The sequence below is a fragment of the Trachinotus anak genome, unplaced genomic scaffold (genome assembly GCF_046630095.1).
Source record: "Trachinotus anak isolate AG129_WGS33_773 ecotype Australia unplaced genomic scaffold, CSIRO_AGI_Tana_v1 ptg000001l, whole genome shotgun sequence".
Taxonomy (NCBI): domain Eukaryota; kingdom Metazoa; phylum Chordata; class Actinopteri; order Carangiformes; family Carangidae; genus Trachinotus; species Trachinotus anak.
Window position 1 is genome coordinate 21169572 of NW_027273852.1, and position 17024 is coordinate 21186595.

Below are 17024 nucleotides of genomic sequence, written 5' to 3' on the forward strand. Positions count from 1 at the left end.
TTTAGACACACTTACACATGCACACCTGGTCTGCCCCTATTCTAAAAATCCTTGTGTGATTTCAACATACAGATAAGACGTCTAGACTGGTGGGGTATTAACATGCATTAGTCAGTGTTTGCTGTGTGTGTTTCACACATTGCTGTTGCGGTAAAAAATCAGCACCAAGTCAAGTGGATGATTCATAATATGTGAAGTATTTTTGGACACTTGAGGATGATATCATCACATTTCAGTCTGGACTCTGTGTTTGACAAAGCAGATAACACTCACACACAAACACTCACATACAGTAATGCACATAATAACTGTGACCAACTGATGCATTGGTTTGTGTATAAACTGCAGCATGATTGACCCCTACACAGACCACAGAGGGACACCACAGGGAGGAATTGACCGGTCACTGTGATTGATTGCAGGACACAGAGGGCAGAGCGATTGTTCTGGTGTTTGTCCAAACAGTAGGAACAGGAGCTTGTGTTCTCATTTGGCTGCAGTTGGGTGATTGATGCCAGCCTGTCAGATACTTGCAGGTCTGTTTGTTAAAAATGTGTTAACAGTGCAGGAATGTTACGTTATGACATATTTCCCTTAATGATGTGGTCAGAAGATGTGAAAATGTCTCAAAAACATGTGTATGGCACGTGTGGTTTTATGACTTACTCTGTTTGTGTATGTGTGCACTGCCTCACCTGTGTGTGTGTAGTCACATGCTGATGTTTCTGTTGATGTGCAACAGTGAAATCGGGGATATAAGAGGCCTTTAAGCAGAATAATGTAATAATGTTAGCCTAATACAGACATAAAGGAAAGCATCACCCAAACACTGTTATGTCTATGAAGAAGCATGTTGCATTTAAAGGTAACACAAGGGCTTGAGTGCCCTGTGGTTATATAGACAAACAGCTGGCAGGAGTCCCAGAGCTTTATGGCAGATTAATTAGACAGTAATAACAGCCTAGAGTCAATAGTGCTGGCTAATCACCATGTGGTTATTGTGTCCATGTGTATGTGTGGCTGGCTGTTATTATTAGTCTCTGTCTGAGTCTGTGGGGAGAAAATGTGTGTGGTTAAAAAGAAAAAAGAGAGAGAGAAGGAGAGAGACAGTAGTTTCATTAGGCCAAAGGAGCTTGGACCTGGCAGACAACCACACCTTGGCTCAGACACACACACACACACACACACACACACACACACGGAGTGACCACCTGACACCTGCCCCTGTCTAGCTGTAACTGAGTTGTGCATTCATCTTGAGAGGAGCCTCAGGAGCCAAGCTGCTGACAGACCCTAAGACAGAGTGGCGGAGCACCTGACACACAGAAATGCTGATGTGCAGATGTACGGGCAGCCAGTAAGACAGTTAGAGTAGTGATGAAAAACAAAGTGCTGTATAGAGAGGGATTACAAAACTATATTTCAGCACATCACCCAAGTGATGATGCATTTAAAATCCAAACTTAGACTTGTGACTGTGAACAGAAAATATCATCTGAATGTGTGTTTTTACACAATTCTGCAGCACAGTCTGAATGAAGCATTTTTTCGACTGATCCCAGTAAACGGTTGCAAACTAAATGTGTTGTTTGTTGAATGCAGTTAAGGTATGTCCCCTCTAAGAATTGCCACCCTGTTGTTGTGGGGGTTGGCCTGCCCCCATGACCCTCAGAGCCCTGTTGTTAGGGGTAACAGCTCCTATTTTGGTGTCTCAATGCAATTGGTCGAAGATGAGGGGCCAGACTTACAATGATTCAAAGACCACTGTGGATCAGTGTCTTCAGGGAAGAGCTACCACTTCCAAATCAAGACCCCCTCCTGGAGCAAGGCCTGGGAGGGGATCTCACTGCCAACTGGGTGGTAGTTGAAGGAGGGGTCTTTTTTGTACCAATAACTGGCTCCAAAACCTGGATCTTGGTATATGTGATCTAGTGGGAGTCTGGTGGGACTCAGGATCCCCTCCTTGTGCAACCCTAACCCTTGGGAATTCTGGGGGTTTTGACGTCTTTAAGTGGTGTTCTTCTGGGTTCTGCACAAATCTGCTGGGGCACCTGATCTGAACCTGAGCAGTGTCTTTTATTTGACTTCTTAGCTTACCATGGAGCATACCAAACACTACATTAGAGCTGACAGGAGTTTATACTTGTACCTAATACCCACACACCTTTGGTCAGATATCAATGAGTTTGTGGTCGTATCATCTGATCTACAGCAATATTTTGGACTCTTTGATGAAGCAAGGGACAGAGTTTCTAACTGATCATCAGATGGTGGGGGGGATCTGTTAGACAGATGCAGTAAAACCACTGTGCAGGGAGGATGAACTGGGAACATCTGTCTAAGGCCTCTGATGGTGAGGTTTTCAACTCCTACCTCTGAAAGAGTTTTTGCTGCAACCTGAGGGGTTGGTATAGAATCCAAACTGACCATGTTAAAAGACTCATTTACTGATTCCGCTGCAGGGAGGTGCAGTCTGGTCATCCATTACGAATAATAATAGCAACACCAGCAGTGAAGATTGAGGTCAAACTGAAGAAGGAGACTTTTTGGGCTTGGTAAGCCCAAAAGAAGCTACAGAATCAGCAGAAAACTACCAGGAGGCTAGCGGGGTTGCAATCACTTTATATATATATATATATGAAAGTAGTTTGGGTAGGTCACAGATATCTTGCTTGGCCTTAAAGGTTTTTGCAAATCAACAAGGTCCTGCCAACCCCACAGAGGGAACTCATGTCTTGTATCCACAATCTCATTCTTTCAGACTCTACCCAAAACTCATGATCACTGGTGACGTAGATCTACTGGTAAATCGAAAGCTTTGCCTTCTGGCTCAGCCTCCTGTTCATGACAACAGTTTTGGTACAACGCCCACATTACTGCTGACGCCAATCTGATTTCATGCTCCAATTTACCCTCACTCAAGAACAAGTCCCAGAGACAAAGATAGAAGATGAAACTTCCTATCTACCAGTCAATTCCTGCTCCAACTCTAAACTATGATCCTCAACTCTGGGTAAGGACCAAAGAATGAGACACACTGCCCAGCTCACTCTATGAGTCCGTGTTATTGTCATTGCCGGGCAGTTAACGTTTCAACAGATTAACACAGACAGTCATACTGAAAGTCATTTTGTCAACTGACACCATGTGCCTGGCTGTTGAATAACTGAGGTAAGCGAAGCCTGGCTGAGATGGAAAATTTGTGGTGATAAGAGCCAGTCCAGACGACTAATTCAGATCCAGATAGCTATGGTAGGTGTGTGTGTGTGTGTGTGTGTGTGTGTGTGTGTGTGTGTAAAATATCAGGTTGATAAAAACTAAGAAGGAAATCTTTCCACTTCAGTTTTCTCACAACTTACAACCTGCTTTCCACCACAGACTCTCCCCATGCCTCTGACATACTGTATGGCTACTGGTATTTTACAAAAGGAAAAAAGTGATGAAAAAAGTTAAATATGTGTTATGATGTGAATGGAATGCAATAGTGTTATAATGAAGTTTTATTCTGATGTTCTCCATTACACTCTTTGAAACAGAGACAGAGACAGAGACAGAGAATGATCCATTCCTAATACTTCCCATTCAGATAGTTGGAGCTTTCATACCCTCCTGTGATGAGTCTTACATCATGCGGAGGATGTGGTTTTGGCAGAGTGTTAGTGTGGCCAGCTCTCAGAACCGTTATGATAATGCTGTGTCCTTGACTACTGGTAAACAATGTTTTGTTTATGTGCTTGTGACTGTTGTTGTTAGTTACACTACATCACTAGATAGCAATTATATCTAGATGGTGGAGACTCTGTATGTATATATATATATACATACACACACACACACACACACACACACACACACACATATATATATATATATATATATATATATATATATATATATGTTTCATATTTCTTATAAATAAACCTGCACAACACCTGAAATTGTGATTGTGATCAAATGAAGGGTTGTAAGCACAGCAGAAGATCTCCTGCTTTTCTTGTGATTTTTCTTGATCTATTCTTTTTCTATTCTTTGGAGAAACAGGTCAGCATTCAGAAATCTCCAAATGAGAGCTTATTTATTTCTGTGAGACAAACAAAAGAAAGCAAAAGTTTTCCTCTGGGTTTTCTGAAAATTAAATTTCCTGAGTGTTCTTGACAAACACACTGAAGAAGAAAATAACATGTTCCTTCAGTCACTCACTCTAGAAATGTGTCTACCTTAAGGGTTTGCTGCGTTTTTGTAGTATATGTGCTGCATTTTCAACAATTACATGGGTGTGTGTGTATGAGAGAGAGAGAGAGAGAGAGAGTGTGTGTGTCTTGTCTCACATATTGATTTATGGGACAGGCAGGGAGACTTCCCCTCTGATGGGGCCAAGTGTTTGTGGAGCAGATGCACAGAGAGGGACACGCCTGGGGGGAGCACCACAGCTCTAATAGATCCTATGACCTCCTCTGCACTTGCTGACGTTGCCATTTTCTTCTTCTGCTGCCTCCTTTTGCTGCTGACTTTACTTCTTCTAATCTGTACTGTACAATATTAGACCCCTTCTATTCTGTCTTTAGGAAAACCCCCAAAGAAAAAAAAACTTTGATGGGAGAAAACAGCAGGGTTGGTGATGTATAACATAACACAACTTGTTCAACATCAGCTGCAGTTCAAGTGACTCTGTGCCTCAAACCAATCACTGCAGAAGCAGCTGATTTCACTGAATATTTATTCAAAGAAACATTATTTTCAGTGCTTGTGGCGAATGCTTCATGCTCCACAAATAAAATTTTTACCAGCCTTTAAATGCAACATGATTTTGAAGCTATGAAGTCTCAAAAACTCTCCACACAAATGTGACCCAGTCCACATGTATATTAAAGATCCCACATTTTACATTTTTCCTGTTTTATCCAAAGTGTTCTCCATCTCCATCAGAAGATATATTTGTAGTTTTAAGGACCAAAAACCATCTCAGTGTAGTTTTACATCTCCTCTCTTAGGCTTCTCTCTGGAGCTCTAGTAACAAAAGATCAGCGAGCCAATCAGAAGAGAGACTCTGAGCCTCTTCTCTGATTGGCTGACTGTTTTCCGAGTGATCCAATAGAAATATAGCAGATTTCAGGGAAACACTCAGAGAAACCAAATCCTGCAAGGTTGGATGGTGGGTCCAGGTGGGCGGGGCTTGGGGTATGGCTGAGAGCAGTGACTGCTTTGTTGTGACATCACAAAGTTCCAGTAGTCCTGATGGCTGGTTTTAAGGCTCAGTTTCTGAATACAGGCTGTGTGCATTTCTCTGTGGACTGAGGCTTTGATACTTTCACAGTATTAATATAGAACCTTGACCTGCTTTATAATCAAAGAAGAGATGGATATCTACCTTTATACAATATGAGACCTTTAAAGTCACAAATATTTGAGACATTTTCAAAATCAAATGTTACTAGATAAATTAACTTGAAGTTGGAAATATATCCATGAAATACTGAGATTTATTCAAGTTTGTTTGACTGTATCACTAAAATCTGTTTACATTTCTTGGAATATGTGGAAAAACATGTATTTGTCAACAGCTCTGAGACTTTGCTGGTTGAGTATGTGTGGTGTGGTGTTTAATTTGTGTTAAAATTTGTTGTACACTTCACTCACCAAGGCAAAGACCAGTGGTGCAGCCAACAGTCCAGCTCATAGTCACATGAGAATATGCTGCATATACTCACAAGTCGTCCCATACACATCAAGCCAGAAACCTGTTGTCATGGCTACAGGCTGTGACTGACAGCAGAGAGCTTTATTCGTTGTCATTGCTGTTTGTAAGTTGTTCCACTCCCTGCACAGTGTGTTCAACAGATGTTGCACTGATTTGTTTTGCAGGTTTCTCTCTCGCCTCCCTCTTCCACTCTCATTCTGTCCTTCCTGCTTCTTTCTCTCAAATCACAACATCAAACCAACCTGACCTGACAACAACTTAAACCAACCCCATCTCTCTCTCTCTCTCTTTCTTTCTCTGTCTCTATCTCTGTGTCTCTCTATCTCTCCCTCTCTGTCTTTATCAATGTCTCTCTCTTTCTGTCTCTCTCTCTATCTCTCTGTCTCTCCTCCAGCTGCATTCCAGTGCATGTCAGAGATAATATGTGATAATTTTGTTGAGAACAATACAAATGAGCTCCCTGGTCTGCTCTTACTGTCTTGATTGAAGAAAAAAGGATGCCTGTCTCAGTCTGTGTGCTGTGGCTTTGTGTGTCTTTGTGTGTAATTGTGTTTGTGCTTTGTCTGCCTTTCTTTTCTCTTTTGCCCCACAAGCACAAAACAAAGGTGGAGCTGCAGCCGCTGACCTCAGAACTGTAGCGTCCTGCAGACAGTGTCTAAGCCAGAGCTTATCCCCAACAAGCCCCAAGGAGAGACACAGAAATGACCATAATGATGATGAATGATGCAGGGAAATAGTGACAGGTACAGAGGGATTTCCATAGTTTGTGTGAGAGACAAAAGCCAAATCAGACCTTTATCCTCATCTATCCTGGAAAAAAAAACCACAACATACATTTACCCCTCACCCATACCCACGCATGCATTCCTTCCATGACTATACCCTCGAAGACATCACTGTAACAGTGGAGGATTGTGTTTCTGTGTGTGTCTTTCTTGACCTTTACCCCACTGAGGCCAGGAAGTTCACCACAGGCCAGGAGTCAGACCTGTTTTGGGATAACAAGGGGAGATGTTTTTCTTCTCCCACCCTTGTCCCCTCCCTGCTTCCCTCCTTAAACGTCATTACCCAGCATTGCTGCTACTGATGATTTCCTCTCCTTTAATAATAGTCACTAATATTATTTCGCTGCCTAATAGACTGGGAAATTACAAACGGTGGAGTAACACTAATGTGGTTTTGTTGAATAGATACCATTCTTCAAAGAAAGAGAGAGAGAGAACAAGAATAGTGCTAAAGGGTCTTATTAGTGCAGCCACAGTTAGATTTGGTTATTCCTGTGTCTGAGGCTTGATGGGCCTGATTACTTCACCAGTCAGGAAATGCCTCTCTAAATAAGCAGAGTTTCCTTCTCTGCCTTCTGACACAGCAGTGCTTCTGTTTCTTTGACTCCTAGATGCCACTTATCTCCTCAACGCGAGGTGATCATGCTGCAGACCCACTCGCAGATGTTGCAGATGTTGTGCATTTTGTCAGCAAATCAACAAGGACAGTTTGCAGGAAATTCTGGGTGGAAGGCGTGATGTGCAGAATTTCTTTTTTTTCCCATTCAAGATTTTGAGACAATGCAACTTCAAAGGCGACGTACAGGACTGTGTGTTATTTGTACTACTAAAAAACATGATATTCTACAAACTATTGAAGTGATATATAAAGAATTTCTTAAAGGAGCTATTTGTAAGTTTTGCTATTGCAACATAGCCAACATTGCAACGCCAATGTTAACTCTGGTCTCTATCGTGTTTTTTCCTCTATTGAAGTTAGCAAGCTAACCAGCTAGCCCATCTTGTCACTCTCAGACGACGACTCACTGTAGCCTCCAGTCTGCCCTGAAGACTTAGTGTTGTTCAGAGGACGTATTATAACCTCATGTCTTGTAAAAGTAACGGTGGCCGAAGCTCTTGACCACAAGAGAAAACTGACAAATATCCCTTCTAAGGCTAACAGAACATTGTAGCTACTTACCTGACCTGTGCAATCTTAAAAGAAACAAACAAAATATAAATAAAGTCAAGCTAGCAACTCGAGTTAAAGGTGCTTGAAATTAGATCACTTCTTTTAATTCAGCTCTGTTTAGGAGTTTAAACCTGCGTTGACTGATTTTTGGAGGCAGCAGAGCAAGATTTAAATGCAACACTGACGTATTATTAATCTCACCTAATAATGTTATTGTTTAGTAAATATGTCAGCAAAGAGTTGCCCATTTACTCGTCAATGTTCCCTCTCTTTTATCTCTGTGTTTGGTCTCCACCAGCTCCTGAGGGAAGATCTGGCTCTTCAGCTGCTAAATGCTCCATCATGTTCAGCAGCTGCTCTCTGGCTGTGTCTGTCTGCTGTTTGGTCCTGGGCACGTACAGTAGCTCACAGCGGATTTATCTGCACTGAAACACAGCTTGTGAGAGTGAACCAAACAATAAAGTTGTTATAGTTGTTGTTGCTGTTGTCTTTCAGCTGCTCCCGCGGGGGGTCACCTCAGCAGATCACCAGCCACATGTTTGATTTGACGTAAGTGTTATCTTTCCTGATGCAACCTGGGAGGCAGAGACTGAACCACAGATGCAGAGATCAGCAGCGAACCTGCTCTACCACCTGAGCCATGGTCCTACAGTTGCTGGGGGTAAAACCAAAACAATGAACTATATAAAAGACTAAAATACTTGACAGAGCTGCAGAGTTGGGGGATAACTGTACATACTCATATAAAATACTGATGAGGTAAGTAAGAGCAGATAAAAGGGTCTGAAACCCCCGACCTCCACGCAGGAGGCTGGAGTAAACAAAAGAATTCACTTGTGCATTGATGAGGACATGATCCCTCATTGGCTTCCCACTGGCCAACACTTTAAACAACACTATTATGTGACCAAGTCAAATGAAACTAGCAGAAAATATGAATTAATAAATAACAACACTCATTTCTATTTTTTCACTTGAAGAGAAGACTTTTAGGATTCAGTGACAATTTTCACAAGAAAGTCTTATAGACAGGTGCACCAGATCAAAGGCTGAGGCTTTATTTACAATATTTGGTCCTAAAATCTTCATCAGATGAACATTATCAATAAAGTGTGTGCAGGATGGTTTTGGTCAGAACAGAAAAATTGAGGATTTTTGCAGATGTAGCTTTGTGGCATTTGAATTAATGCAAATTTTCCTGCAAACATTTATAGGAATTCATAAATTTCAAAGTGACAATAAGATTTAACAGTATCTGCTTCAAGTCAAGTGGGAGCTAGGTCAATATTTTTCATCGGGAATGTGTAACTTCCTGTGACCAGTTAATTTACATCTTTCAGTGATAAACTCGACTGTTCGTGACCCATATGTTCAGTAGAGCTCAGGGAGGACTGGAAGCATGCACGTCTTGTTAAGCCCTCTCCTCTGAGTGGTTATTTGTGCAGTGAGGGAAGGTGGGATGATAGATAGAGATCTCAGCTTTAACAGCTTTATATATAACAATATATTTTAATTTGACAGTAACTTATTATCTTTCCACTCACAAACCTCAGCTGATGAAAGGTGAATTTGAAAAATCGATTCAGGGACGAATCCTGGATATAATACCACAATAATGAGAAACACTGGGTCACACACCTACACACATAGAACACAATGGTTTTACTGATTTAAACACAAGCCTGCCCTGCTTCTATAACCTACAACAACACCAAAACACATACAACAACATCTTTCCCTGTTACTTACTTTCTGTCAAACAGAAACACACCGGGCTGGAGGCTGAAATAAATGACCTTTAACACCCTGTCCTTTGTGCGAGGGAGGACAGTGCTTGGCTTGTTCTCACTGCCTGTGTTGGGGCAGTAATTATGTGGGGTGATTTCACTGATGCCCCGTGGGCTCCTCTGAAGATGAAACAGACCCCTTCAGGTTCTGCAGTTCAGGATAAAATGGGAGTCTTTGCCCTGAGTGGCAGCTGAGGGAGGAACTCTCCAGGTAAATTTAAAGTGTTGACACAAGTGCTTTGAAGAGAGTGTTCACCTCTGTGTTGAGATCACTGCTGTCATTCAAAACTGTGTGTCACAGACACATTGTGAAGCGTTCACTTTTTGGCCACTTAGAAGCTCATCTGTATTTTATATTGACAGTTCACTTAATGTCAAAGTGCTGGTGTCTTGCCAGATTAATAGGTACATCTAACTTTTTACTAACTTTTTACTCATGTTTTTACTGAAACTCTTACTGAGGTGTTGATTCAACTTTGTGGAGGATTTTGGAGGATGTAGTTTGTGGTGCTGTTGATATAAATGGGGTGGACAAAATAGTGGAAACACCTTTCAGCACACAACAGTACAATTCAACATCACTTAAATGTTCAAATGTGTTAAAAATGCACTGAATCAGTTGATTTTGAGGACATGTTTATACCTTTTTAACTCGTAACACTAGCCGGTCAGCACTTTCACCCCTGTACCACTGGGACATCCCAAATCAGTGTATTTTTTTTAGGACTTATGGTCCAGGTTATCATTCGCCTCGACTACTGCAATGCCCCTCTGACAGCTTTCCTTCATGCACAGTGAGCACCCATCTACATAATCATACAGCCTTATGCTCCTTCTCAGCCACTGTGTTCCTCCAAGGAACAGTCACTCAAGACTGCTCTGGTCTGTGGTTCCCTGATGGTGAAACAAGCTACTGAAGCTTATCAGAGCAGAGCGTCCCTCTCTATCTTCAAGAATCTATTCCAAGACTCTCCTAACACCTCTACCAACCAAACATGTCTAACTAGCTCTTGCTGTGCACTCTGACTTCTTCACCTGATCTCCTTGCATTTATTAAAAAGATGTAGTTCTTTTGTACTTACACCAAGGCCTCCTACTGCACTGAGGCTTTAGTATCCTCCCTCACTTGTGAGTCACTTTGGATAAAAAAAATGTAAATGTGAGGTTTAGTAAAAGTCTTTAAAAACTCTAAACTCATACTGGAATTAAAATGAGTCCTTATTTCACTTCCTCTGATACCCACTTGAGGGTTTCATCCCTTTTTACATGAACATGTTTTGTGTGAATGATCAGTGAAACACAACCACAGACCCTCCTGCTCCCTCCTCCTGCTTTCTTCAAGGGCCTTAAATGTGTCTCCTCTTCAAGAACAGTTGCTTTAAACAGCTGATTATGTTTTTGAACGTACTTATGAGGTGGTCACCTCAGTGGATCTGGAGAGCTGCGGTTCATGTCTGTATTTTTTTTCCAGTAAATAATCATTCCAAGAGTTATTTAAATGAGACACACATGCATGATACACATGATCCCAAACACGTGCTAAACACAATAACACAATCTGCTGTGTGTCAGACAGTGAAGCTGAGACGGTCCAGAGGGAAGATGTCACCACCAGGCAGGTGAGCTACGGAGAGGTTTTCCCCCTCAGGCTCCAGTTCCTATGGAAAGTCTGCTCACGTGTTCACTCAGCTTTAATGACAGGGTGCTGTCGCTGGCCCAAAGCTTAACCCTGACCCACCTTTCTAACCTGGCCAGGGGGCAGGCAGCACACAGGGAGGAGGGGGAACATCACCGGGTGGGTGAAAATGAGTAGAAAAAGTAAAACCCACTTTCCTTAGAAAACGCCAGAGGCCGTATTGAGGGTGAAAGGCGGGGGTGCGGACGAGAAAGGTAGAGACAGGTAAGAAAGACAATAGACAGGGACAAGTTTACTGTAGCTGTGAAAGGAGACGTGCACAGATAAAGGAAGAGGGTGGAGAAGAAGAGCTTAGCAGGGTGGAGGAGGGGGAGAGGGTGGAAGACAGGGAGGGATAGAGAGATGAAACAGAAGGATGGGAGGAGAAGTGAAAGCAGGAGGAGGAGTCAGAGAAGCCAGCATCTGTTGGAGCTTAATTATTAACACTGGCTGTTGTCTGTTAAAATAATGTTTACACAGTGTCTGATGATTCATATTTAATGTGGTACATTTGGAACAGTGGACATTTGATGTACAACTGATTATATTTGAATTTTCCCTGTTGATTAATCACATATACACCTTTCATATTTCAGTCTGAGAAATCTTCATTTTACTGTTATGTTGTGTATTTATTTTTTCATTTTCATTTGCACATCATCATATCTATGTATTTATATACATAACTGTATATTACACTTGGTCCTATTCGTGCTTTTTCATGCCACCAAACATTTTCTAAAACATAACGGTGAGTGCAGGGCGATGAAACTGGCTTGAGCTTGGATTAACACTGTGATAAAAGTTATGTTGTTGTGTCAGAGTTGTGTTCATGGACATTTTTTCTAACTGTAAAATAGGAAATCAATCCAAACACTAGTTAGATTCTTACTGTCAAAGCAAAACAAGGGGGTTCCAATGATGGCGTGAGAGAGAGGAAATGGGGCAGAGGATCTTAAATGATCTGGATTGACTGACCTGGTGCACCCAGCTGCACCAACGCCAACTCTGCCAACCAGGACCTGAAGGGAGACAAAACACAAGCAGCAACCAAAGACAGGACAAGTTGAGACGCCATGGCAGAGCCAGAGGGCTGCCCCACTATGAAAATATAGTAACAGCAGCAAAGACATATGCAAATTGTAGATAACAAACATATGTTAGGTCATTTAAAGCCTCCTGGAGCTTGACTCACTTTGCATGGCTCTCAGCAGATTCTCCTCTGAGAAAGATGGTGCAAAGTGCCATCGCAGCAATTACAGCAACAGCTGCATCAGAGCTTCAGAGCATGGTTTTTTTGATGGTGGGTTGAATGGCGAGGTCTGTGGGACTGCGTTGTTTACCAGCTCTGTGAGAGGCTCTGTGTTCGCCCAGAGATGGTGGTTTGCGTGTGAGGGAACAGAGATGTGTGGAGGACAGCTTGTCTTTCACTGCCTCAGCAGTACCTTACAACTGCATAGCCCCCCACCCCCAAATCCTCCATTGTCCCTGACTTCACCCTGCTCTAAGTGATAGGTTTAACGATATGGATCAATTTACAGAAAATCCCTGTCACTGCTCATTAAAAAATGTGGAGAAGACGTTTAAATCTACACGCAGCAACAGGAGGAATCCCTTCTGCCTTGTCAGCCTCTCTCTCCCTGGACCTCAGTCCCCCCCCATCTCTCTCTCTGTTTAATCCTCCTGTTGGCACCACTGGAACAGATAAGTGTGCACCACAGAGACATCTATTGAGAGAAGAGAGAGATCTTTGTAGCTGCACAGGGGGAACTGTAGGAATTAAGAGGAGACAAACGGCATCACTAGTTAATGTTCTTCATGAGGGAGTGCAACTTTCTGGTACGCCTCAGTATGGACCACCTTGACCTCAAGACCTGCTTCTGGACACAGTGGGAATTGTTCATGTTCAGTTCTACCCCCCCTCCTCTTGTGTTATACAGGAAAACTGTGTGTGTCCACATTTTCAGAAAATACAGTGGCTCAAAGGTGAAGCAGTTAACAGTGAACTGTTTGACAGTTTGTACTGTTTGCTTGTGTTTACTCTGTTAATCTGAGGGTTTGTATGATTCTCAGACTGTTTCTGGCCCATCCTCCATTTCTCATCTTTATTGCTGTGGAACTTTACAATATCACATAATATACTCAGTAAAAATGTGTGTCATTAGAAGGATAAAACCCCTGAGATGAACCATCTTGTTTTCAAGGGCGGGTCCTTAATATAAAACAGCACAGTGACATTCACACATACACAGACATAAGCTCTCCTGACCCCTCCCACACCCACTGAGCCCTATTCTTTTCCCAGAGGAAAATAAATAAAAATGAATAAACAAATGAAAAAATGAACACATACCCATAATAATTAGACATAAATCTCTGTTTCTGGACTTGAGGGTGTTCATATGTTATATATCCATACTTACATACACATACATGTAAATATAAATACTCACATAAACATAGATGCAGTAGACAGAATTAGAAGCAGGAGCAGGGTATGATGGAGGAGAGACAGGGCTGAGTGTAGGGAGTAGATATTACTTTTGGCTTTTTATTATTTTTATTCTATAGAGACACATTGGAAACAACAGCAACATCAAAGCAACAAAATACTCTCTTCCAGAAATGTGTATATATAAGTATAAACTAACCTCTTGCTCTTCTTTTTAGTGATGTTGCTCTATTCACTGATCTGAAAATACTGGCCTCTGGAGTCACCACAGTATCCCCTGCTTTGTCATATCCCTTTCTCTCTACACATGTTTCCTGTCTGTATCTCTGCTGTTCTGTCTCACAGAGAAAAATGAGATTATCCTTTAATTGATTATGGATTTTCTACCGTGTTAATCTCATGCCTCAAAGATGAAGGACGGCAGCGTTGTATCTCTTCTATAAAAGTGTCTTTGGATAAACCTCGTGAACCTCCCTCAGGTTCTGTTGTGTCACATGCTGACTGTTAAAAGCTGCTCCTGGACTCGCAGCTTGGGGGAGGAAGTGAGAGGGGAAGGGGCAGAAACTGAGGTTTTGTTTAATACATTATGGAGCTGGTTATCGGCAGCTATTACGATGCAGAAAGACGGAGGGATGAATGGAAGGAAATGGAGAGAGCAACAGATGGGAACCAGACAGTCTGGACTGAGAATAGGAAGGAGGGCCACGACAGCACGGGGCCATCTGGGATTTGCCTGGTACACACACACACACACACACGCACGCACACACATGTGTACTTCAGGTCAGCAGAGGATTATACTGTGTGTCCTGAGGTTACACACACACCACACAGTTATCACTTAGAAACTCATCACTCTGTTTCACAGCAACCTCCATTATTTTCCCATTGTTTTTAGAAATGACCCTTGTGAGAAGTGAGAAGCCTGGATGCAGTCGCCACATTTTCTCTTCCACTTCCATCGTAAGTGCAGCTCTGCGGTGACTCATCAGTTTGGAAATGTAGGGTCACGCTCACTTCACGCTGATGAACTCTGACTCAGACTCTGTCTACGCTCCGGTCACTCAGCCACGTAGACGGCCAGCATGATTCATATCTGGTGATTATCTGGTTTTGATCTACCAGATCTAATAGAGGGTTTATTTCATGTTCTCCTAAAAAACACTTGTCTGACAAATACATTAAAGGCGTTCTCCCTCATGTGTTTCTCCCTCCACTGTCAGTTGTCCAACACATCAGAGAGGCCAAAACAGTTTATTAGAAATTTTGTATTACACCACACTGGTGTCCTGATCTCTCCTCATATAAACCCCTCCAGTCTGACTCAGCCAGGCTCAGTGGAGGCCGACTTAAGAGAAGCTAAGAGAGGCAGCTGTGTCTAAACACTGGCTGAGGACCAAGCAGGCCCAGAGCCCAGTGCAATCACCACCTCCCATCAGCATATGCCAACATTTTCCCATTTCATATCCCGCTGCTCACACTCTGCTACGGCCACGTGGAAAACCTGCAACGCTGCTGAACTTGAGTAATAAGACACAGACAAAATGAAAAATGAAATAATATGTGGCGATAATCCACAGTCAGAAATGCACATATTGCTTTCTTTAATAAATTGTCAGATGTTTTTCTGATGTTTCCTAACGTTTAGCATCTGTCAATCGTCAGTCTTTCTGAAAAAAATTGATACTGGGGGTATTTGTCCATATTTTGGGTGAAGTGGGCGTCAGCTACTACACAGGAGAGTAAAATATGAGCATTGCTTTAACAAAGACAAAACAACAACAATGACAACACCGCCAGAGTCTGTGTTTCAAGTAATTAGTTTTAATTAATAATGTTCCATGTGGTCAATACATTGTGTTTAAGACTTTATTTATATAGCACTTAGTCAGAAGTTGTCTGACATCCAGTATTTTATTTGAGTAAGACAGTAAAGGAGGGCTGTTACGTTGGACCAAGTCACCAGGTCTGATTGGGAGATAGAGTTGTGTGTCTTCGGCATAACAGTGAAACATTATATTTGCGGATGATTTCCATGTCAATGGAAAATAACCCAGGACTGATTCCTGGGGGACACCCTCAAGAGAGTTAGCAGGGGTTGAAACTGAGCATGAGTATGAACACAGTGAGGATCGGTTTTCATGTTCGGTGTGATGACATTTAATGTCCCCGACAACCTCTGTAGTCTCATTTATACACTTGTTAGCAACTGTCCTCACCAAAAACCCATTCAAAAAACCCAAAGTAACTAATTTGCGAGTTTTAGGACTAATTCCTGCCGCACTCTATGTGGAACCTTGTAATTACTGTAACTCCCACAGGACATAAGCATCTTAAGACTCTTGAGGAAACTGAGACTTGTTTTTTTTCTAAGTCAAAATGATACATTTTACATTATATTTGTTTGCTGGATGGATTCACCCACAATTTACATACATTTTAGTAGCAGCTGTTTTCTGTAAGGACACTTCAAACCCTATGAATAATGGCTCATCTGCTCTTCAGGGGTAAGCTACAACTGCCTACAGCAGAAAATACCCTTTCACCCATTAATCAGAAGAACAATCTAACCTAACTGATGCAAGAGGAACAGAGGAACTTCTGACTGATGACAGCTATTACATAACTGTCAGACTTATTCTGTTGTCATAACACCGTGTGTTATGTTTTGTCCAATTTTGAAATGTTAATCCTTTTTTTTCCCACTGTCCATATTTGACATTGTTTCTTAGTTACAAAACAAGCCAAGAAGTCACGTGTCACATTTTCCCCCTTCAAGAATGAGTCTTTAGAAAACCATGTAGCACCTGCTCCGTCAGCTTCAACGCACCCACACATCGTTTAGACTTCCCAGTCGCCACAGTCAGGGCACTGTGTGTGTGTGTGTTTTAAAGCATCTGCCTACCTTACAACAATGTGACTTAATTCCCAAGGTGAAGATGAGGCTCAATTTCATCATGCTCACACTATTCAAAGTAATTTGAAGTAAATTCTGTGTTGTTTTTACATTTGCAGACACAGATATTAATGTGGGTCAAGGTAATACAGCTGCTTCAGTTCACTAACACTGTCAGTCAGGTCATAGATAAGTCAGTGTGATAGTGATGATGGAGAACATAATGGATATGAGTCAGTTATAATGAACCTGCCTGTCATCCTGACCTGAGTGAGTCTGGACTCTGTCATCAGAGAAGACTTGTCTCTGACCAGGACTGAGGTCAGAGGTCCTTGTTGTCCTTGTTGTTGTGTTGCAGGCTGCTGTCTGTGCAATATGAAGCATATGCATTTACTCAACTTACACAAAATGTTAGAAATGCTTCCTACTGTGGTTTTGCCCTATTTAAAGCCTTTAAAAATGAGAGAGAGTCTCCCTTCTGATTGGCTGACTGTTTTCTGCTGTATTGAATAAACCGCAGAAAACAGGTGGGTGGGGCTTAGAGCGTGGCTGAGAGCAGT